General features: G+C 44.4%; 1 long non-coding RNA gene across 1 annotated transcript; it reads left to right on the plus strand.

Annotated features, from left to right (window-relative positions):
- The first annotated feature begins 8,282 nt into the window (after positions 1-8,282).
- LOC143929863 (uncharacterized) lies at positions 8,283-25,439 on the plus strand. The gene is made up of 3 exons (XR_013262610.1): positions 8,283-8,643; positions 10,981-11,013; positions 25,217-25,439. It is a non-coding gene; the product is annotated as an uncharacterized LOC143929863 (long non-coding RNA).
- The last annotated feature ends 606 nt before the right edge of the window (positions 25,440-26,045 follow it).

Here is a 26,045-nt window from a genome sequence, read left to right on the forward strand (position 1 = left end):
TAAAACGATAACTATCTTACCGTCGCGTGTAGCACTCGCTGCTTCCGTTCGGACAAGCGTACGGCCTCGCGGTAACGCTTTATATACAGCGCATGCGTTCAGGCTCCGCCTGCGTCGCCCGTCCCCCCGCCCCTTTTACCCTCGTTCCGCTGTGGGTGAATGATAGGAGAAAATGGCGGACGCAAATTCAATTAGCAGCGTGAGCAGCGCGGAGGAAAGCCATGGACCCCATGCTTCCGGAGCAAGGAGGAGATATAAGGACACCAATATGGCCTTTGAAGAGATGGTGGCTATATTAAGAAGGGAGGACTATGATGGGGAACATGGCCTGTACCCCAAACCTAATGTCCGGAAAAGCGGCATCTTGGATAAGGTCGTGACAACGTTGCAGAACAAATTTGGGTACAAAGAGGCAAGGACCAGCTCCGTAAACAATGGTCCGACATCAAGTCCAGGGAGCCGGACCAATATCACCGCATCAAAAAGGCCCTGAAAAAAAGTGAGTAAACTCCGCGTTTATCGTGACTGTCGGACATAATCGTTCGTATAGGTATTATATGTAAATCTGGCGGATTTGTTCGTAATCGTTCGTGTAGGTATTGTATGTAAATCTGGCGGATGTGATCGTAATCGTTCGTGTAGGTATTGTATGTAAATCTGGCGGATTTGTTCGTAATCGTTCGTGTAGGTATTGTATGTAAATCTGGCGGATGTGATCGTAATCGTTCGTGTAGGTATTGTATGTAAATCTGGCGGATTTGTTCGTAATCGTTCGTGTAGGTATTGTATGTAAATCTGGCGGATCTGTTCGTAATCGTTCGTGTAGGTATTGTATGTAAATCTGGCGGATTTGATCGTTCGTGTAGTTAATATTTCATGTAATGAGCGCATATGGTTGTTCGTATATGTGGGCGTAAATAGCATGAATTTGTATATGGTGTAAATTTATCTGGTGTTGGATTAGATTTTAATTAGTTATAAATTTTTTTGTATTGTTCATGATAAACTGAATTGTCACACTCAGTTTCTAGGATATAAATTTTTAATAAAGTTTCATAAATTTATTCAGTGCAATGTAGACTCAATAAAAAAAAATGAGATAGATAGATAGATAGATAAAATGCTGGTTCAACATCTGGACTGGGAAACATTTAGTGCAGTTTGGGACATCATAGAACATTTTTTGACATAATCACACACAGGTACTCCAGGGGATGATTCGAGTGTGTCCGTCTGTGAAACTTGGACAAAAGATATACAGTATCACAGTTTGGTTAAAGGCTAGGTTCACATTACTGCAATGTACGAGATCAAATGTGATTTGCACCGCACTGCAGTGCAAATCACATGTGATCTCTGTGTGATGCGATTTCAGGCATACATATAGTATGGCTGAATTCGCATCGCATCCGGCCCACACTTGTACATGGCCCTTTTTTTAGTCCACAGCCGAATCGGATCACATGAGTGTTCACACCATGTGGTCCGATTCCTGTCCGAGTTTAAAGATTGCACTGTGAAATGAGAACTAATTTGGAGGTGTCAATAAAACTTTACACTGATACTCCCAGCAGGTCACATAGGGCAGTGCGAACTGCGCATGCGATGTGTGAAACCACAGTAGATTTGCAGCGTTCACACATCGCAGCAGTCTGAACACAGCCTAACTAAAAAAAAGTCATTTTAAGGATGTATTAAACTAGGAGCTTGTAATAACCAGCTAATAATTGTACACCACTTCAAACCAATGTTTCATATTCAAATTTCTGAACTCAAATATCACTATGCTTAAAAGTATCCTTTTTTTTTTTTTCATTCTCATAGGGGAACAAAGACTCAGACAAGAGGCGGAGCAGCCCAGGACCCCCCGACCTCGCCAGCCTGATTGGGCACTTAGCCCCAGCCCCGCGTCGGTATTGGAGCTGCCCAGCCCAGTGTCCGAGAGGGAACAGCCAAGCTCCGTATCCTCCGCTGGACCAAGCTCCGTAGCTCCACTGGATCAGCCGAGCCCAGGGCTAGATGTGGAGGAGGAAGAGCAGGTGGAGATACACACCCCACAAAGTGAGTGTCTGACAACCCAGCTTAAGGTAAACAATTAATGGCTGTATATGTTAACCAATTTTTTATCTACACATGTTTTTAGGTGATGATCTGGTTGTGGAAGGACAACAAGCTGCAGAGCCATTTACGAGCGACAGTGCCCAGAGGCTGATTGGGCAGATCATGGCCTGGAATGGCAGGATGGATTTAATCGAGAACAACATCCATGCCATGCAACACCAAATCCATGCCATACAACAGCAACTGGTCACTATGAGGCAGGAAATGAAGAACATGATCGATGTTTTAGGGAGAATCTAAGCCCCTTTTCCCTAAAACGGAAGATCATGTTCTTCATTTCCTTGCCAAATTTTTTTTAATGTTTTTACAACATTGTTTTTAGAGGCCAAATTTTGAAGATGCACACGGTGTGTCAACATGTGCTATGTGCCATTAGAGGATCGCAATGGACGCATTTGGTGTTTGCAAACCCTTCCTCATTCTAGTATGTGAGAGGAAGGGATTGCACACACCAAACACGTCCATTGATCACTCATGATGGTACATAGCACATGTTGACATTACCAATTTTTGGTGTGCATCTTCAAAATTTGGCTTTACACCTTGTTTTATGTAAATAGTTAAAAATATGCTTTTATTTTTAATTGTTGTGATAATTGTATTTTAGATATAGATATATCTATATATTTCTATGTTTACAAAAAAAGAAAGAAAAAAAAAAAAAAAACACAAAAAGAAAAATATCTAAAAAAGAGGCACTGGTTGGAATGTGCACTATTAAAAAATCAAAAAAAAGATGTGTGTGTGTGTGTGTCTACTTCTTTCAATACTCAATACCAGTTTGGGAAGTCATTTTGTGTTTTCTGTCACAAAGGGCCTTATTTCCTATTGTCAAAAACCACTTTGCTATACAACTGCACAAGGACAGGAATATGCAATTAGTGGAAATCCAGCTGTTGCAGAACTACAAGTCCCATGAAGCATAGCAAGACTGACAGCCACAAGCATGAGACCCAGAGGCATGATTGACTTGTAGTTTTGCACCAGCTGGAGGTTGGCCAATTGCATATCCCTGAATTAGGACAATGTAGGAGACAAGCAACGTGAAAAGCAAACAAGAACCAAACTTAAAAATTTGAACAGACAATACATATTTCAAGAAAAATACATTTTTATTGCTCAGCTGGCATTGGAATAGCCCCCCTACCATTAAAATAGCTGACATAGCGGTCACGCACCTCACGTGCTGTTTGGGGGACTAAGCCAGGAAGGGCATGATCCAGCCCTGTCAGTTCTGGAAATATTAGTCCGGCCTCAGGCCCAATAGGCTGCAGGTACTGGTTACCTGAAAATTTCCGTAGAAAATTGTGCAGAATGCAGCAGCACAGAATCACATAGTTCAGTTTATATTCTGCAAGGTTGATCGCTGTCAGTAACAGACGGAACCGGCTGGCCATAATGCCAAAGGCACTCTCCACAACCCTTCTTGCTCTGGCCAGCCGGTAATTAAAAACCCTCCTCTCCGGGGTGAGGGTCCTTTGGGGGAAGGGTTTCATAAGATGTTCACTCAGACCGAACGCTTCATCAGCCAGAAACACAAACGGTAGACCCTCCACATTCTCGGCATCTGGTGGCAAGTCCAGGCCACCAGTGATAAGACGGTGGCAGAACTCGGTCTGCCTAAAGACTCCTCCGTCAGACATCCGGCCGTTCTTCCCCACATCCACATAAAGAAAGTCACATTGTGCCGACACCACTGCCATTAGCACCACACTATGGAACCCCTTATAATTCCAATAGTAGGACCCTGAATGGGGTGGGGGCACAATCCTCACATTTTTCCCGTCGATCGCCCCTCCGCAGTTGGGAAAGTCCCAACGGGCAGCGAATTGGGAAGCCACAGTCTGCCATTCCTGTGGCGTGGAAGGACACTGGGGAGTCAAACACAGGAAAAAAAAAATTAGTCATTAAATAAAAACAATTCATAACAAATAAAACTCAAAAACATTTTGGAACAACAGTTAAACAGAAATATTGCAAATTTGTTTTATGCAAAAAAAAAAAAAAAAAATAGGCGGACCAATTCACAGATTAATCAGCCCTCTGATGGACCAGGGGACATAAATTAGGTGGGTAAGTGGGGTGGGGGGACTAATTAATGAGTATCCAACACCTGCAAGCAATTTGATTGGGGTGGGGGGACTAATTAATGAGTATCCAACACCTGCAAGCAATTTGAGTGGGGGGACTAATTAATGAGTTGACAATCCATATCTATCTATCTATATCTATATCTATATCTATATCTATATCTATCTATCTATCTATATTTATATCTATCTATCTATCTATATCTATATCTATATCTATATCTATATCTATATCTATCTCTATCTCTATCTCTATCTCTATCTCTATCTCTATCTCTATCTCTATCTATCTATCTATCTATATCTATCTCTATCTCTATCTCTATCTCTATATCTATCTATCTATATCTATCTATATCTATATCTATATCTATCTCTATCTCTATCTCTATATCTATATCTATCTATCTATCTATATCTATATCTATATCTATATCTATATATATCTATATCTATCTATCTCTATCTACACACACACACACACACACACACACACGGTGTATACAAAGAGTATACAAAGGGTGGGGGGGGAGTAAAATAGTACAATGGAGCTGACAATATGAATTATAGAGAAAAACAGTCTCGGCTGTGGGTGTATATGGGGCCCAGGATTGAATGCTGAGGACGTTAATGAAAGCAAATATGCACGTGGGACACAAAAAGGTAAAAAGCTAAAAAAAAATGACACAAAAAAAAAAAAAATGCATGCATTCATATAAAGGGGACATTCACATCATATTCCTGTCATGGATATTAAAAGTCATGATGAAATGAATACAAACATACAATGCATATAATGCATATAATGCAATATTAAAAGAACAAACTTACCTTCATATATTCCTTCTGCAGGACCCGAATAATGGCAGAACAGGTCTCTGGAATAATGATCCCCAGAGCCTGGGGGGAGATGCCTGTCGAGAACTTGAGGTCCTGAAGGCTTCTCCCTGTCGCCAAGTAGCGCAACGTGGCGACGAGCCTCTGCTCCGGAGTGATGGCTTGCCCCATGCAGGTATCCTGCCTGCTGATATAAGGGGTCAGCAAAGCCAGCAGACGGTGAAAAACGGGGTCCGTCATCCTGAGATAATTCCTGAAATCATCAGGATTATTCTCACGGATCTCACGGAGTAAAGGCATATGCGAGAATTGGTCACGCTGGCGCAACCAATTCTTTGTCCATGAACTCCTCCTCACCCCGTTCACAGACGGGGCCTCGGGTCAAAGTATTAACCCCAACACCAAGCCCCAATATAGCACGAACTCGTTCCCGAGTACGTCCACTCTCCATGGCTTTGAAACGGTCGGCTGGACAAACAAGCTCAACTGAACGCACTGAAGAACAGCCAGACCTATGAAGAACGACCTGAAACCCAGAAACGAGCGGACCAGAAGCGCCTAATAACAGGTACAACTGATCCACGCGTACCGAAAGACAGATACAAACCTCACAGGTAGACTGCGCCGCAGTGAACGAACAAATTAAGCTGAAGTCTGAAAAGCGCGAATCGTCTCTAACCAAACTTCTACTAACGCAAAGTCAGCAGAAGGAGCCCAAAGGGTGCTTTGCTGTGTCTTGGACTTCCTATTTCTAGTCCCGTCGTACGTGACGTACGTCATCGCGCACGCTTTCAGCGGACTGTTCGTTCATCGTGTGTGGTCAAGTCCGTTCATGCAAATTTTGAGCGGACTGTTTGTCGGATTGTTTGACGAACTAGGTTGGGCGAACAGTCCGCCTGTGTGTACGCGGCCTTAAAATCGCATAAGTGCTAAATTATAATTGTGCCAGTAATTTAACATATATTAGTGAAAATATATAGCCCAATAGCTAAATGTGAAAAAATGCAACTGCTATTATTTCTATAAGAGAGCATAAACAATTCCAGGTGAAAAAAATATATATATGTGAAAAATTATATATAAAAGACAACCGATCATATAACAAAGCCTGCAAAAATACCCTTGAATAATAAAGTTAATGACACTCGTGAATAAAGAAAAAATATATGAATGTAATAAAAATCGAAAAATAATAATAAAAAATAAAAAATATAATATTAATAAAACAAAAACTAAAAACGAAAAAAAAAATATGAAAAAAATATGAAAAAAATATATATTATCCAATAGTCCAAAATATATGTTCAATAGTGCAAATCCAAAGAAATGTTCATAAAGTGACTTTAGTGCTTCCTGTGCAATCTTCAACGTGACTTCCGTGCTCCCCCACAAGGAACCCCACTCACCAAAAGAAAGTACCCCTGCAGGGGTTGTTCGCCTTCAGACTAAATCTCCCGATGTCCGGCTCTTTACCCCGTAATTTGGTGATTGATCGTATCCAGAAGAAAATTCCATATATCCTCATAAGAAAAAAATTTGAGTCTCCATAGTGTAATCCGTATAAAAAATCAATTTATTTTCACAAAAATGATAAAAAACATATAAAAAACAGCAGTAAAAAACAAAAAAAAAAAAAAAAAAAAAAAATTATATATATGACCACAACTCTCATATAATGAGAAAAAACTGTGGAAACGCAGTCCACCAAGAGATCTAATGTGTTAATTCATCCGAATATTCCGGTATTGCTCCAGAAAAAACAGCATGTAATTAAACAAAATTAAGTAAAAAACGCTAATTTGCTCTCTGTCCCAGGGAAAACAGAAAAACCTGCTACGAGTGAAACACACACTTCAGGGCAATGTCCCGGGATTTACCCTTACCCTCCGAGTTACGCTGATTATGTCACTTCCGGGTCGCCGACGGTGGTTGGAACGCAGGTGGAGCGCAAGCTGCGTATCCACCGTACGGCATCCGCGGGTGTATTAAAAACTTGCGCTATGAGGACTCTATCCCAAGGGGAAGTATAGCATTAGAGCTACCACCTTCATAAGGGTAAATCCCTTCGGGAGATTTAGTCTGAAGGCGAACAACCCCTGCAGGGGTACTTTCTTTTGGTGAGTGGGGTTCCTTGTGGGGGAGCACGGAAGTCACGTTGAAGATTGCACAGGAAGCACTAAAGTCACTTTATGAACATTTCTTTGGATTTGCACTATTGAACATATATTTTGGACTATTGGATAATATATATTTTTTCATATTTTTTTTTTTTTTTTCGTCTTTAGTTTTTGTTTTATTAATATTATATATATATATATATTTTTTTTTTATTATTATTTTTCGATTTTTATTACATTCATATATTTTTTCTTTATTCATGAGTGTCATTAACTTTATTATTCAAGGGTATTTTTGCACTTACATTACTAGGGGCTTTGTTATATGATCGGTTGTCTTTTATATATAATTTTTCACATATATATATTTTTTTCACCTGGAATTGTTTATGCTCTCTTATAGAAATAGCAGCAGTTGCATTTTTTCACATTTAGCTATTGGGCTATATATTTTCACTAATATATGTTAAATTACTGGCACAATTATAATTTAGCACTTATGCGATTTTAAGGTAAAATCGCATCGAGTTATATACAAGTTTTGTTACATTTTTTTGGTACTTTCATGATAATTCTCCCTTTTTTCACTGGATGTTTTCTTCACATTCTGGAATCAAGGTTGTCATTTTTTCACTATTATATTCTAGTGGGGAGACTGTTGGTAAACTTTAGCACTGATGCGTTTTTGCGATTAATCGCAGTTAGCATTATTATTTCTTGATGTTCAGCTTCTCTCACAGGATTTGTGTTGGTTTGGAGACATACTATATAATCTGTGTGACTTAATAGCTTCTGGGTGGAGCTGTTCCTGTATCTCTTCCTGGGTTCAATAGTAATAGGAGCCGGAAAGTTTTAGGGCTTTCTGGTAAAAGTCTTATTTATTTTTTATTTTATTTAGGTGGAATGAGAGCCTGTTTTGGTTCATGGTAAATAGGTAGCGCCAGTTTCCCCGGTCGTTATATTGTTTCCATTCTTGAAAGAAACCCTAAAAAGGGGACTCTCTTTTTGTGGGGGGGCAGCAACCTAGAATTATATATATACAGGTATATAAGACACACATAGGATTTATATTAAAGTGGTTTTCCAGCCAAAATGTGACTTTTTAAATAAAAATAACCTATCATACACTTATCATACACAAGCTTAAAGCATTCTAGTAAAGTTAGTCTGTAATCAAAGGTCCGTTTTGTTAGGTTATTACAGCATTTTGTAACTTTATAAACTTGCAGCAGACTGTGGCCATCTTAGGTGTGGGCATCTGAAGCCAGACAGCATTTCTTCCTGGATCTCAGCCTTGCAAATCTCGCACATGCTCAGTGCTGCACAAGCAGTGAAATATGTTTCAGGTCAGGTTTCCATAGCAACGGCAGTGCCAGAGGAAGTTGCCGCCCCTTAGCTATGCAAACCCTTCCTCGCCTCCTCCCTCCAGGAACCAGGAAATATACTGCATTTATAACAACAGACACCAGCAGCAAAAGGTAAGTAAATATACTAATTGTAAACTAAATCATTTGCTTCTGTGCAGACATATCTACATAACAAGAGATATATAGCTTGTTATATATGTATCTTGATATGTGTGTATATGTATATATTTATATAGATATACATGTATCTTGTTATGTGTGTGTATGTATATATCTATATAGATATATCTATATCTCTTGTTATATATGCATCGAGAGAGAGAGTGTGTGTATATCTTGTTATATATGTTTCTCGTTATGTGTGTGTGTCTATATATGTGTGTGTGTGTATATCTACACCCAGCGTCTTTTTTCTGTACAGCTTTTCATTAAAAAAATAAAAACAAATAATCTCAGCAACAAAATTCATTTATGCATCTTATTCTAGATGTACTGAAGATATACAAACTGAGCATATTAATTAATGGGGGGTGGGGGGTGGTGTGTTATGGTGTTAGATGGGATGGTGGGAGTTTTACCAAAAACTGTAAATTTACAACTATTTGCACAAACAACTTTCTCTATGTTATATAGATATATAATCACGTTAAAATTCATTAAAGCGGGAGTCCGCCGGGAGTGCGCCTTTTTTTTTTTTTTAAAAGCCAGCAGCTACAAATACTGCAGCTGCTGACTTTTAAAATAGTGACACTTACCTGTCCAGCGTGCCCGCGATGTCGGCACCCGAAGCCGATATCTAGATCGTCTCTCGGGTGCTGCCGCCGCCATCTTGGGTATGGGAATCAGGAAATGGAGCCTTTCGGCTTCATTTCCCGGTTCCCTACTGCGCATGCGCGAGTCGCGCTGCGCAATAAGGACGGTCCCCGCTGCCTCTGGGATCTGTGCGTTTCCCAGCAGGCAGCGGGGCACTTGCGGAAAGGGGCGTAGAGAGCTATCCCGGAAGTGGGTGCAGATACCTGTACTGTACAGGTATCTGCACCCCCCTCCCCCCTGAAAGGTGCCAATTGTGGCGCCGGAGGGGGGGAGGGTTCCGATGAGCGGAAGGTCCACTTTAGGGTGGACCTCCGCTTTAAATATTCATAGAGTATTATCTATGTGCATTGGTTCCCTTTGCTTGATTTTTTTATTTTTTTTGGGGGGGATGGGGTGGTCCACCTTGCAAACTCACTCCACCCACACAACATCGTTTGATCGCCACTTTGCTCACCCATTGACTGACTGCCAGTCCTGCACTTACCCCATCCATGTCACGGCTACAGTGGCTTACCCCTGCATCTCCCCCGAGTCCTGGTGTTTGCTTCTCATCATGGCCAATCAGGTCTTAGTTAGGACTCCCACCCAGTTGTGTCTCAGGACCCTTTGCCCATGATTGACCAGGAGGAAATCAGTGTCACAATCAGGATTTTAAATTTGCTAATGTCACACAAGTGGCTGGGCTTTGAGCACGGTGCTCTCTGCGCCATTGTCACTCTTTCTTGAAGCCTATTAGAGCCCATGGCTCTAATCAAATGCTTACAAAAATAAACAACCCCCTCATTGTAATCCATGCATCCATCAACCTGCATGTAGATATAGGGGCATGGATAGGGGGTGCGGTGCGTGTCACCAGTATGGACCATTTGTTATGTGTGTGTTAAAATCCCTACTTCATATTTGAGTTTTTAATGGTACAGATTTCTGAAAGACAACAGTTACGCAAATAACCACTATTTACAACCAAGGTATGCAGAATACCATCTCTTTATGCTCAACACATTGAACCTTCAAACAGATGGGCTACAGCAGCAGAAGGGCACACTGGGTGCCACTCCAGTCATCTAAGTACATGATGATATTGAGGCTACAATTGTAACAGGATCACCAAATTTTGTCAATAGAAGATTGAAAAAATGTTGACTGGTCTAATGAGTCTCATTTTATGTTGTAACAAGCAGATGGCAGGGTCTTAAATTTGCATAAAAAAAAAATGAAAGCATGAATCAATCCATCCTGCCTTGTATCACTGGTTCAGGCTGGTGGTGGTGTAACGGTGTGGGCAATATTTTTCTTGCCACACTTTGGGCCACTTAACGACCAATTGAACATGGTTTAATCACCACGGCCTACCTGAGTATTGTTGCTGACCATGTCCATCCCTTTATGGCTACAGTGTTCTCATCTTTTGATGGCTCCTCCCAGTTCTACACTCAAAACGATGCTATGAAAGCTGTACATAATAAAGTGTCCAGTATGTATTTATATATCTATACAAACACGTTTTTGTTTTATTATATATGCGTTGCTATACATATATACATTTTTTTAATAACTATACAAATTATAATTTTATTTAGTTCTCATTTAACCTAATTTTTATGTGATCTAATAATATTTTTTTTTTATTCTTAGATATAACAGGTCTTACTGATCAAAAAAATAATGGTAAGTAACTTTTTAAATTTAAATAAAAAAATTACAATGTTTATAATGTAAAAGTTACATGTCTGTACTTCGTATTTTAGTCATGCATGAGCTTGTTTGGCTGGGCTTTCATTTTCAGCTGGTCTGAAGTCCGCTCTCTGCTGATAACACACAGATCAGTCCAGGCACCGTGTCATCCCGACTCAAAGACTGGATGCGCCCGGTGCTTGGACTGCGAGCCCTCTCAGCCTCTAAGCAAACCACTCCCCGCCACAGCTTAGTGCTCCATCGAGCATGGAGGAACAGAGCGGAGAGCCGCCGACTGACAGGCAGCAGCTCTCCTGCTTGGCTTTGTTATCACAGATCCCCCTTGGTGATGTTTGATCATTCTATTCTCAGTGCAGAGACGCTGGTGGACAGATGCAGCATCGGTCACATACTCCATCCACCTCGGTAAATATAATGTTTAAAAAAAATAAAACACCACAATTCTCTTTTAATTTTTTTTATTCACTGTGTGCGAAAAAAAAAAAATATATCTCCACTCTCAAGAGATTTTGGTTTGCTTTCTTGTGTGATATAGAAATAATAAATGTATATATTCTTATAGTAACATGAGTGTGAGATACAGACCTTAGATATAATCTGACCTATAACCATAAAAAAAAAAAAAAAAAAAAATAAAAAAAAAACGACCACACATAAATGTATGAGAATATAGAATTTTATTTGTATGTTAAATTTATTAAATATGCAATTAAATGTACAGAATAAAAAACAATATTTGTAAAAAGCCTTTTTATAATTACAGAAGAGGGGCAGGCGGCAAGAGAGAGAGCGGGGCAGACGGCAAGAGAGAGAGAGAGAGGGGCAGGCGAGAGAGAGAGAGGGGGGGGAGGCGAGAGAGAGAGAGAGAGAGAGGGGCAGGCGAGAGAGAGAGAGAGGGGGGGCAGGCGAGAGAGAGGGGGGGCAGGCGAGAGAGAGAGAGAGGCAGGCGAGAGAGAGAGAGGGGGGCAGGCGAGAGAGAGAGAGGGGCAGGCGAGAGAGAGAGAGGCAGGCGAGAGAGAGAGAGAGGCAGGCGAGAGAGAGAGAGAGAGAGGGGGGCAGGCGAGAGAGAGAGAGAGAGAGGGGGGCAGGCGAGAGAGAGAGAGAGAGAGGGGGGCAGGAGAGAGAGAGAGAGAGAGAGAGAGAGAGGGGCAGGAGAGAGAGAGAGAGAGAGAGAGGGGCAGGAGAGAGAGAGAGAGAGAGAGAGGGGCAGGAGAGAGAGAGAGAGAGAGAGGCAGGCGAGAGAGAGAGAGAGAGAGGGGCAGGCGGAGAGAGAGAGAGAGAGAGAGAGGGGCAGGAGAGAGAGAGAGAGAGAGAGAGAGGGACAGGCGAGAGAGAGAGAGAGAGAGAGAGAGAGGAGCAGGCGAGAGAGAGAGAGAGAGAGAGAGAGGGGCAGGCGAGAGAGAGAGAGAGAGAGAGAGGGGCAGGCGAGAGAGAGAGAGAGAGAGGGGCAGGCGAGAGAGAGAGAGAGAGGGGCAGGCGAGAGAGAGAGAGAGAGAGAGAGGGGGGCAGGCGAGAGAGAGAGAGAAAGAGAGAGAGAGAGAGAGAGGGCAGGCGAGAGAGAGAGAGAGAGAGGGGGGCAGGCGAGAGAGAGAGAGAGAGAGAGAGGGGCAGACGAGAGAGAGAGAGAGAGAGAGGGGCAGGCGAGAGAGAGAGAGAGAGAGAGAGGGGCAGGCGAGAGAGAGAGAGAGAGGGGCAGGCGAGAGAGAGAGAGAGAGAGGCAGGCGAGAGAGAGAGAGAGAGAGAGAGAGAGCAGGCGAGAGAGAGAGAGAGAGAGGGGGGCAGGCGAGAGAGAGAGAGAGAGAGAGAGGCAGGCGAGAGAGAGAGAGAGAGAGAGGGGCAGGCGAGAGAGAGAGAGAGAGAGAGAGAGGCAGGCGAGAGAGAGAGAGAGAGGGGCAGGCGAGAGAGAGAGAGAGAGGGGGGCAGGCGAGAGAGAGAGAGAGAGAGAGGGGCAGGCGAGAGAGAGAGAGAGAGGGGGCAGGCGAGAGAGAGAGAGAGAGAGAGGGGCAGGCGAGAGAGAGAGAGAGGGGCAGGCGAGAGAGAGAGAGAGGGGGGCAGGCGAGAGAGAGAGAGAGAGGGGGGCAGGCGAGAGAGAGAGAGGGGCAGGCGAGAGAGAGAGAGAGAGGGAGAGGGGCAGGCGAGAGAGAGAGAGGGAGAGGGGCAGGCGAGAGAGAGAGAGGGAGAGGGGCAGGCGAGAGAGAGAGAGAGAGGGGCAGGCGAGAGAGAGAGAGGGAGAGGGGCAGGCGAGAGAGAGAGAGAGAGGGAGAGGGGCAGGCGAGAGAGAGAGAGAGAGAGGGAGAGGGGCAGGCGAGAGAGAGAGAGAGAGGGAGAGGGGCAGGCGAGAGAGAGAGAGAGGGGCAGGCGAGAGAGAGAGAGAGGGGCAGGCGAGAGAGAGAGGGGGGCAGGCGAGAGAGAGAGAGAGGGGCAGGCGAGAGAGAGAGAGAGAGGGGCAGGCGAGAGAGAGAGAGAGGGAGAGGGGCAGGCGAGAGAGAGAGAGAGAGAGAGGGGCAGGCGAGAGAGAGAGAGAGAGAGAGAGAGAGAGAGAGAGGGGGGCAGGCGAGAGAGAGAGAGAGAGAGAGGGGGGCAGGCGAGAGAGAGAGAGGCAGGCGGGCGAGAGAGAGAGAGAGGCAGGCGAGAGAGAGAGAGGCAGGCGAGAGAGAGAGAGGCGGGCGAGAGAGAGAGAGGCAGGCGAGAGAGAGAGGCGGGCGAGAGAGAGAGAGGCGGGCGAGAGAGAGAGAGAGGCGGGCGAGAGAGAGAGAGAGAGGCGGGCGAGAGAGAGAGAGAGAGGCGGGCGAGAGAGAGAGAGACACAAAGGCGAGAGACACAGGCGAGAGAGAGAGAGAGACAAAGGCGAGAGAGAGAGAGAGACAAAGGCGAGAGAGAGAGAGAGAGAGAGAGACAAAGGCGAGAGAGAGAGAGAGATACAAAGGCGAGAGAGAGACAGAGACAAAGGCGAGAGAGAGAGAGACAAAGGCGAGAGAGAGACAAAGGCGAGAGAGAGAGAGAGACAAAGGCGAGAGAGAGAGAGACAAAGGCGAGAGAGAGAGAGAGAGAGAGAGACAAAGGCGAGAGAGAGAGAGAGAGACAAAGGCGAGAGAGAGAGAGAGAGAGAGAGAGACAAAGGCGAGAGAGAGAGAGAGAGAGACACAAAGGCGAGAGAGAGAGAGAGAGACACACACACACACAGAGGGGGAGACACACACACACACAGAGGGGGAGACACACAAACACACAGAGGGGGAGACACACACACACACAGAGGGGGAGACACACACACACACACACAGAGGGGGAGACACACACACACACACAGAGGGGGAGACACACACACACACACACACAGAGGGGGAGACACACACACACACACACACACACACAGAGGGGGAGACACACACACACAGAGGGGGAGACACACACACACACACACACACAGAGGGGGAGACACACACACAGAGGGGGAGACACACACACAGAGGGGGAGACACACACACACACAGAGGGGGAGACACACACACAGAGGGGGAGACACACACACAGAGGGGGAGACACACACACACACACAGAGGGGGAGACACACACACATACACACAGAGGGGGAGACACACACACACACACACACACAGAGGGGGAGACACACACACACACACAGAGGGGGAGACACACACACACACACACACACACAGAGGGGGAGACACACACACACACACACAGAGGGGGAGACACACACACACACACACACAGAGGGGGAGACACACACACACACACACACAGAGGGGGAGACACACACACACACACACAGAGGGGGAGACACACACACACACACACACAGAGGGGGAGACACACACACACACACACACAGAGGGGGAGACACACACACACACACACAGAGGGGGAGACACACACACACACACACAGAGGGGGAGACACACACACACACAGAGGGGGAGACACACACACACACAGAGGGGGAGACACACACACAGAGGGGGAGACACACACACACACAGAGGGGGAGACACACACACACACAGAGGGGGAGACACACACACACACAGAGGGGGAGACACACACACACACACACAGAGGGGGAGACACACACACACACACAGAGGGGGAGACACACACACACACACAGAGGGGGAGACACACACACACACACACACAGAGGGGGAGACACACACACACACACACACACACACACAGAGGGGGAGACACACACACACACACAGAGGGGGAGACACACACACACACACACAGAGGGGGAGACACACACACACACACACAGAGGGGGAGACACACACACACACACAGAGGGGGAGACACACACACAGAGGGGGAGACACACACACAGAGGGGGAGACACACACACAGAGGGGGAGACACACACAGAGGGGGAGACACTTTAAAAATATTATTGAGCTTAGAGTAGGGAACCTTTTCGTACTATATGTCTTAATTTTTTGGTTTCAAAAGTCACAAAATCAATTCGATCTTCAACCTAGAGATTTAAAACAATAAAACAAAAAATAAATTAGACATTTAAAGAAAAGAAAAAAAAAAAATCTACACATTTGTTAATAACTTGCATTATTTTGTTCATTGCTTACCTGTAAATGGCGTAGACCAAGTAAATATGAATTTCTACAGTCCTACAGCTTCTGCAAGAAAATAAATAAATACATTTAATGACTATATTTCATCATTCTATGATAAGGGGTAGTGGGCAAGTTGAAAGGAAGGGGGCAGGTGAGGGTGACGTGGGAATAGAGGGGTATAGAGATATAAAATCAACCTGCACAGCACACGTCCCCCCACACCTCCCATGTCCCCCAGTACAGCCCACGTCCCCCAAACCCAATGCCCCCACACCGCACAGCTCACTTTGCATGTCCCACGCACATCTCACATGGCCCCCCACAGCATCGCAGATGTCCCATGTACCCCATCACAGCAAAGGAAATGTCCCACAACACAGCACATGTCCCCCCCCATCACAACACACACGTCCCTCCACCACACATGTCCCAACAAACACACACACGTGCCCCCCCACCGCACATGTCTCCCATCACACAGCGCACACACACACACACACACACCTCCCATCACAGCGCACACACACGTCTCCCATCACATGTCCCAACAAACACACACACACACAAACACACGTCTCCCATCACATGTCCCAACAAACACATCTCCCATCACATGTCACAACAAACACACACACACACACACACACACACACGCCCCCCCCACCACACATGTGCACACACACACACACGCACGCACACACACACCTCCCATCACATGTCCCAACACACACACACACACACACACACACACACACACACAGCCTCCCCACCCCCCACAGCACATGCCCCCCCCCCCCCCCCAGCAGATCTCAAAAGCAATCCTCTCTCCACATAACAGATCTCCATTAAAAAAAGCAAACCCTTCTCCACATAACAGAGCTCCATGAACAAAAGCAAACATCTCACCTCTCATCACATGTCCCCTCCTCACCACATGGCACAGCACAGACAAAAAAAAAAAAAAACACCTCACCAGCAAAGCAAATCAAACGTTCCCTCCCCCTCCCCTTCCCAGCACATAGCACACAGCACAGATGTACTTACCGATGAGCAGTAGCTGCTTTCTTTATCCTCCAGGCGTTTGTTCTCTGCGAGGAGGAGGAGGATGATGATGATGATTCTGCTGCTGCTGCTGCTGCTATATGAACACTGGCAACAAAGGCCACGTTGCCCTTATTTAAAATGGCGCCGGCCCGGCGCCGCCTTGTATTGCGTCATTTCCGGTTCGGAAATCACGCGATACTACAGCCCAGCGGCCCCTAGTGCCTTCTGGGATTGATAAAAACATCTCCCAGGAGGCATAGAGGACAGGGGAAGAAGTGTTCAGGCCGCGGCCGGAAACAGGAAGCAAGATAACTTTTAAAGATATAACTGTGAGTTTAAAAAAAAAATAATAATTATATGCCAAATGTGTTTAAGGGGCCAGAGAAGAAGGGGATGCAGGGGACTTGAAAAAGAGGGTGGAGCTCCACTTTAAGCCGGTTTATGTTTTTGTTTACCTACTCCTGGTGTTGAATAGCGCGGTTTTTCTATCCTTATAATTACTTTTCAATATTTGATGACGGATCTCCCCACAAATCACTATCACTCAATTCTGCGAGTGATTCCAATTTATTATCCCAGTTTTCTAGCTGGTCTAAAACCATTTTTGATGTAAAGGGCAGTTTTGGTTGCTATGGACAATCTCCAGTTTCCAGGCATAAAGAACAGTTTTTATAATATAAAACTGCATGCAGGACACTGGGCAGAACACTAGGGACAAAGGGGATGTGAAATTATTACATACAGCAATGTAATCTGTAAGATTACATTATACTGTATGTATACTGTGTGTTTTACTTTTTGAATTTGGCACCGATCTCCGTCCCCGTGCGTTGCAACGCTCGCAGGGAACGGAAATCGGCTCCGTGATGAATCGAGCGGAGGATGAGCCGCTCGTACAGCGTGGGGACATCGCTGGATCCAGGGGAGAAGGTAAGTAAACCTCCTCCTGCATACAGTGATGCGGTCGTGAGTCTGGCTTGGGGTTACCACTTCTGGTGTAAAACTTCCACCCCGAGCCAGACTCGGGAATACCGCCAGGGGGGTTAAGCCTATCACCACTCTTTCTTAATCAAAAAAATTAGTTTGGGCTCCAAATAAGATGAAACTTGTCCAATCCAACAATGCTACATGTAATATGACACTATCAGAGCTTCAAATAAGAAAGACAGCAGATGGGATGCTGTCAATCACCCCTTCTGTTCCGCCTTTCCTTCATTCAGACAGTCAGTTTGGACACCCTCACCTTAAAATTTCAGCTGGCGTGCAGAGGAGGCTGTAAATTTAATATTAAAAAGTGCAGCAGCCTACACTATAGAGATATGGATTTTTTTTCGTAAAATGTGTGCCTGCAAATCTATTTGAAAATGTGCTTGCAATTGTCACTTTCCCTGTGCAGGTATTAAATGTATAGGAAGGCTGTGATTGGTTGCTGTTGTACCCGGAGTCTCAGCTCCGGCACCGGCACACCCCTTATGGATCAGAGCAATTCTAACACTTCTGTGTTACTCTGTATTAGCCGACAATTCATTCATTGAGGTCTGGTATGGATATTAAGGGGAACCCCGCATCAAATTTTAAAAAAATTTGACGTGGGGGTCCCCCTAAAAATCCATACCAGACCCTTTATCCGAGCACGCAACCTGGCAGGCCGCAGGAAAAGAGGCAGGGACGAGAGAGCGCCCCTCCCCCCTGAACCGTACCAGGCCACATGCCCTCAACATTGGGAGGATGCTTTGGGGGTCTGTGACCCTGCGTTACATCAGAGGGGGGCGGGGTCACTCATACGTCACTGGGGAACCCCATAGCTTCCCTCATCAGCGTCAGAGGGGGCGGGGTCAGGTGACGGGCGGCTCTGCCCTCCTAATATAAGAAACGTCAGCGATGGGATCCCCGCAGTGTCTCCGCAGTGGAGACAGAAGACGGATGTATGGACAGCGCTGGACTGAAAATCACCCATCGCTGGATCAGATCAGCCATCGCTGGACCCTGGAGAGATGATCATCCGTCGCTGGATAGCAAGAGTGGATTACGACTGCAGGAATCTTTTTTTTATTTTTAATAAAGGTATTTTTCAAAAGTGTGTTTGTCTTATTTAACCATTTTTACACTTTCTTTGTGAAATGGTAGGCCCTTACCATTTCAAACTGGGGGGGCGGGATCTGGGGGTCCCCTTGTTAAAGGGGGCTTCCAGATTCTGATAAGCCCCCTGCCCGCAGACCCCCACAACCACCGGCCAGGGTTGTGGGGATGAGGCCCTTCTCCACATCAACATGGGGACATGGTGCTTTGAGGGGTCACAGACCCCCAAAGCATCCTCCCAATGTTGAGGGCATGTGGCCTTGTACGGTTCAGGAAGGGGGGGCGCTCTCTCGTCCCCCCTCTTTTCCCATGGCCTGCCAGGTTGCGTGCTCGGATAAAGGGTCTGGTATGGATTTTTAGGGGGACCCCCACGGCAAAAAAAAAATTTAATTTGATGCAGGGTTCCCCTTAAAATCCATACCAGACCTGAAGGGTCTGGTATGGATATTTAGGGGGACCCCTACGTCAATTTTTTTTTTTATTTGACACGGGGTTCCCTTTAATATCCATACCAGACCTGAAGGGCCTGGTAATTGAATTTAGGGGGACCCCACGCTTTTTTTTTTTATCAATGAATGAATTGTCGGCTCCGTAATACAGAGAACACTCATTGAGTGTTCTCTGTATTACGGGAGCCGACAATGGAAAGTGATTTTAAAATACTATTTTTCCTTGCGAAATGACACTTTGTGCAGGGACAGTTCTAAGCACGGGAAACATGCGCCCCTTCACAGGCATACTATAGACACCCCCCAGGTACGAAATGTAAAGGAATATTATACTTTTATTGTTTCACTTTAATCATTATTAAAATCACTGCTCCTGAAAAAACGGCCGTTTTTAAAACTTTTTTTTGCATTGATCCATGTCCCCTGGGGCAGGACCCGGGTCCCCAAACACTTTTTAGGACAGTAACTTGCATATTAGGCTTTAAAATTAGCACTTTAGATTGTGAACTTTCGAGTCCCATAGACTTTTATAGGGTTCTAAAGTTCACACGAAGTTTAGGTCTGTTCACAGGTTCTGGTGCGAACCGAACAGGGGGGTGTTCGGCTCATCCTTATATGGGACCGAGGACTTAATTTCAGATACATGGGACACCGGTGGAAGATATGTGATAATTAAATTTGTCTGTAGATTCCTGTCCCTGGTTGAAAAATATTATTTTACCAGCAGTATTTGAACTTGATACTTCTTCAGATCCGATACAATTTATGTCAAAAATAGCTTATGAAAATGGAGAATTTGTATCAAATACTTACCGTAATTTTCCTTTTCCTGATGGACTCCATGGCAGCCTATGTATGGGTTAATCCCGCCTCTCATACCTCATAGGACCCCACTCCCATAAATCTTTGCTTCTAGCCAGAGACTGTGTTCCGTAACTTAGCCTACTCCAGCAAACGGGAGGGAACTGCTGCTGCCATGGAGTCCATCAGGAATGGAAAATTAAGCATTTGATAAAAATTTTCAATTTTCCTGACAGACTCCATGGCAGCCTACGTATGGGAAATAACTAGCCATACACACCCGGGTGGGCAATTGCTGGATAAAGAAAAAAGGTTTAATTGGCACCGTCAACAGCTAAGACATTCAAACCAAAATTAACCGAAGACAAGGATGCTGGTTCTACACAATAGTGCTTCATAAATGTATTAATTGACGACCATGAAGCCACCTTACAAATCACTTCTGGAGAAACATGACGGGCAGCCGCCCAATATGTAGAAACGCTCCTAGTAGAGTGATCCGTCACCGCTTCTGGAGGAGCCAAACCCCTAGCCTTATAAGCCCCTTGGATGGCCTGAACGATCCAAGCTGCAATCGTTCTGGAAGAGGCACGTAAACCCTTATTCTTTCCGTAGAAAAGGATGAACAGATGATCGGATTTCCGGACAGGAGCTGTTTCTTTCAAGTATTGCTTTAAAACGTCCCCAAGGTCCAAAGGATGAATACTAGAATCTTCAAAGGACTGAAAAATTGGAAGAACGATTTCTTGATTTTCATGAAAAACGGTTGACACCTTCGGATTTGACCCTAACATAGGAATCAAAACTGCTCGGTCAGGAAAGAAAGTGAGAAATGGCTCCTTACAGCCTAGAGAACTGATCTCTGAAACCCTCTTAGCTGATGTTATGGCTACTAAAAAGGCAGTTTTACAAGAAAGTTCTTTAATAGATACTTGGTCCCCATGATGTAAATCTTTCTCTGAAAAGTAATCCAGGACAAAAGGGAGGTCCCACTTAGAAAACCTTGGTTACTTCTGAGGTCTGAGCCTCACTGCACCTTTGAAGAACTGTTTTGTGAGAGGATGCTTGGCCCAGGAAACACCTGAAAAGGCAGATATTGCGGAAACCTGAACCCGCAAGGAACTCACCGATAAGGACAAGTCCAGGCCTGTCTGAAGAAAGCCTATAACATCCCTTATCTTCGGGTCTTTACACGAACCGTTGGTTGTGGATGCATAGTCTGCAAATTTTGACCAAATTCTCTGATAAACCTTGTTGGTACCTGATCTTCTAGCATTCAGTAAAGTAGCAATTGCCGTATCAGGACATCCTAATGCTTCCAGTCTTTCCCTCTCAAAAACCAGGCCATCAGAAGGAGCTGGGATGGGCATGGATGAAGAGTCGTTCCCTGTAACAAGAGATCCGGTCTGGAGGGCAGAGGAACAGGATCCTGGAAACTGAGCTGCAACAAAAGTTGGAACCACGGCCTGTTGGGCCAATATGGAAGAACCGCTATTATTTCGACTTCTTCCCACCTGACCTTCACCAGAAATCGGAGAATGATCGGAGTCGGGGGAAAGGCATAAGCTTTGTGGAATCTCCACTGGTCCGTCAGGGCATCCACTCCAAAGGCCTGAGGGCAACGACACCTCGTGTAATATTTCTCCAGTTTGAAATTGCACGGGGAGGCAAACAGGTCTACTTCCGGTAGGATCCCCAGAGACAGAAACCAGTCAAATACCTCACTGTGGAGAGACCATTCATTGTTGTCCAGGGAGAATCTTGAAAGAAAATCTGCCTGGACATTTTGAACTCCTGGGAGATAAACCGCCATCAGATCCATCAGATTGGACTGGGCCCAGGACATAATCGGGCTTACTTCCCTCAGTAAGGAGAGACTGCGAGTGCCCCCCTGTCTTTTGACGTAAGATACAGCTGACGTATTGTCCATTCGAAGGAGAACTGAAGCTCCTGACGTCAGGTGAAGAAAGGCTTGCAGCGCTTGAAAAGCGGCTCGTAGTTCCAGCACGTTCAACACCACGCTTTGGACAGGGAAATCCCAACTGCCCAATGTGTCCGATCAGACCGTTTTGTCAGATATTCCGACTGTGTGTGGTCTACATCGGACTGTTTCCGTCGGAGTATCCGACGGACCAAGTTTTCCAACTTGTTGGTAAAATTTTCCGACAAAATGCTCCGATCGGACATACTCCGATCATGTGTAGAGAATTCCGATCGAACAAAGTGCCACGCATGCTCAGATCAAATTCCTACACCAAAGCTATTGGCTACTAGCGTGAACGTAGTCCCGTCGTAACGAAATAACATCATCACGTCGGATTTTCCGACAACTTTGTCCGACCGTGTGTTTGCAACAGTTTCGGACAAAATCCGACGGATTTGGTTGTCGGAATCTTCGACCGTGTGTACAAGGGCTAAGTATATGTTGTTTCCTGGTTGTAGAACACACTAGGAGTGCATTCATTGTTCTCCTTTGTGTGAAGCTAGGTGAAGTCCAGCAGGGTCGGATGTAATCTGGTCATAGGACAATGTGATTTTATACAATTGTGTGATTTTGGTAAAAATAAATAGTTGAAATTAAATATTATTGTCCTATATTTGTCTGCTACAGTCATAGTAGCTGTCTGTGCCTTTTGGGTATAGCGAATCTTTAACTGTACGTGTGAGGTATTTTCTTTTTGTGTATGGTAAACATAACCCTCACTTCCTGCCATTTACCTTCACACCCCTTATGCCTCTGCTTGCTCTGTAACTGACCCTGGATTGTTATTCAACCACGCTTCTGCCTACTGATTCTGTTTATGCCTCTGCCTGATCTGGAACTGACCCTGGACTGTTATTCGACCACGCTTCTGCCTACCGATCCTGTACATACCTCTGCCTGATCTGGAACTGACCCTGGACTGTTTGACCATGCCTCTTGCCGGCCTCTTGGACTGATCTTGTACCCTCCCAGTGGACTAGCGGGATTCATAACAGGGGTCTCACATATGTGAGGGGCTCCAAAATTGTTTTTCTGGATGAAGAAGATAATTTCATTTGTTTTCTCATTCCTAGATTAGGGTCTGGAGACTCAGAGGCTTCAAAGAGATTTGGGTGGGAGAAGCCTCTACCCCTATCCCCATTCTGTCCTGAACGAGGCCCTACTTCTGCCTGCTGCCTGTAGGACCTATGCCATCGTGCCTCTGCCTGTCGCATGAACTGACCACACCACATGGATGGACCATGTTCCTGCCTACTACCAGGACCAATATTTTGGCACTGCTGACAATCTCTCCCTGCACTGACCTTGGACTGTATATGGACAGTATCCCTGCCTGCAGCCTATATTGACTATGGACAGTATACCTGCCTGTTGCCTGGAAAATTGTGTTCGCTTTTGCTGACCAAGTCCCTGCCTGCTGCCTTGACTAGTGATATCATCCTGTGGACAACTGTGCTGCTAAAACCACAGGTAATATTTTGTTTACTCTTTGCTCAGCAGAATGTGTTTTGGGGTGTAATTCTTGGTATGTGCATGCTATGTGTCCCTGAAACACCTGATGGTGTTCCTTGCATGTTGGGCCTCTGTATGTGGCCAAGCTGTGTAAAAGTCTCACACATTTGGTATTGCCATACTCAGGAGGAGTAGCAGAACGTATTTTGGGGTGTCATTTTTGCTATGTACATGCTATGTGTTGGAAATATCTTATAAATGGACAACTTTGCGTAAAAAAATGCGGTTTCATTTTTTTCCACATTTTCCCAAAACTTCTGGGAAAAAATGAACCATTCAAAAGACTCATTATGCCTCATAGATTATACGTTGGGGTGTTAGCTTTCAAAAAAATTTCCATTGTCCTGGTGCTCCAGGGCCTTCAAAAGTGTAATAGGTGGTTGAGAAATGAAATGTGTAATTTATGCTCCTAGAACGCCTGATGGTGCTATTTCAATATTGGGCCTCTGTATGTGGCCAGGATGTGTAAAAGTCTCACACATGTGGTATTGTAATACTCAGAAGGAGTAGCAGAATGTATATTGGGGCATCATTTGTGGTATACACATGCCATGTGAGAGAAATAACCTATTACATTGAAAATTTTGTGAGGAAAAAAAAAAATCTTCATTTTGCAAAGAATTGTGGGAAAAAAATGACAACATCAAAAACCTCACCATGCATCTTAGTAAATACCTTGGAATGTCTACTTTCAAAAAGTTATTTGTACTTTCCTGGCTTGTTCTGGTCGCAAGAAATGAGATAGGCCACCAGTACATCAGGTGTGATCAATTTTTTATGATTCGCACCACAGCTTGTGGACTCTCTAACTTTCACAAAGACCAAATAATATCCACTAATTTGGGTTATTTTTACCTAAGATATGTAGCAGTATAAATTGTGGCCAAAATTTATGAAGAAAAATTAATAATTTGCTAAATTTTATCACATAAACTAAGAAAAATTTGTTTTTTTCCCCAAATTTTCGGTCTTTTTTAATTTATAGCGCAAAAAATAAAAAAACTCAGAGGTGGTCAAATACCACCAAAAGAAAGCTCTATTTGTGGTAAAAAAGGGACACAAAATTCATGTGGGTACAGTGTTACATGACTGAGTAATTGTCATTCAAAGTGTGAGAGCACCGAAAGCTGAAAATTGGTCTTGGCAGGAAGGGTGTTTAAGTGCCCAGTAAGCAAGTGGTTAAAAAAGAAAAAACATTTTTACTTTCTGCTATAAAACATATAAAAAAAAAATGTAAAAAAAAAATGTATTCATCAGTTTAGGCCGATATATATTCTTCTACATATTTTTTGTAAAAAAAAAAAAAAAAAAAATAATCACAATAGGCGTATATTGATTGGTTTGCGCAAAAGTTATCGCCTCTACCATTGGAGAGCCCAAGAACCGCCCAAAGTGATAGAAACGATACATACACTACACACACACACTATACATACGAAAGTATGCTCACAGGTATAGAGGAAAAATACGATAATTTCCGGCCCCAATGGCAGAATTGGGAGCACTGGTATAATACCCATAAAACCGACTACGAATGAATCTTATAGAATACACTGACACTAGCATATCTCCACCTACTTCCTCATCCCGGTTGATCCACGGTTCACTAAGTTTGTTTAGTTCTAGAGTTCTTTAGTTTAGTTATAACTAATGAATCCTGGTGAATATTGACTAATGGACCATATTACTGAACCTCTATCTTAACTTTACAACAGATCTCGTATTATTGGACATACGCTCCCAAATGGGGTGACCGACCGAGGGAAGTGGAACTATATCCACTGTCGGAGACACGGACTTATTCGTCGATACTGTATGAACCGTTGTAAGAGTTCTCTTATGTATTGATATTGGTCATTCACAATGTACTGTTGGAAATTCACCATGTAACTGAATAAAGAAATATAAAAAAAAAAAAGTTATCGCATCTACAAACTACGTGATAGATTTAGGGACTTTTTTTATTGTTTTTATGGGTAATAGTGGCGATCTTCGATTTTTAGCAGGACTGCGAATTACTCTTTTTGGGGACCGGGGACATTATTACATTGATCAGTGCTATAAAAATGCACTGATCAATGTTAAAATTACACTTACAGGGACGGGGTTAACACTAGGGGGCGATCAAGGGGTTAATTGTGTTCCCTTAGCGTGTTCTAACTGTAGGGGGATGGGCTTACTGAAACATGACAGAGATCACTATTCCCGATCACCGGGAACAGTAGATCTCTCTCATGTCACTAGGCAGAACAGGGAAATGCCTTGTTTACATAGGCAGTTCCCTGTTCTGCCTCTCCTCACTGCGATTGCCCCCTTGTAATAGGAATAAAAGTGATCCAAGACATTTTTGTTAAAGACAAGACAGTATAAAAAAAAAAAAAGTAAAATAAGAAAAAAATGAAAATAATTGAAAGCACCCCGGGCTTGCGTGCAGAAGTGAACGCACACCTAAGTCGCACCTATTTATTTAAAAGGTGTTCAAACCACACATGTGAAGTATCGCCGCAGTTGTTAGAGCGACAGCAATAATTCTAGCAAAAGACT

The sequence above is a fragment of the Lithobates pipiens genome, unplaced genomic scaffold (genome assembly GCF_037356315.1).
Source record: "Lithobates pipiens isolate NorthernLeopardFrog02 unplaced genomic scaffold, aLitPip1_a1.2 Scaffold_25, whole genome shotgun sequence".
Classification (NCBI taxonomy): Eukaryota; Metazoa; Chordata; class Amphibia; order Anura; family Ranidae; genus Lithobates; species Lithobates pipiens.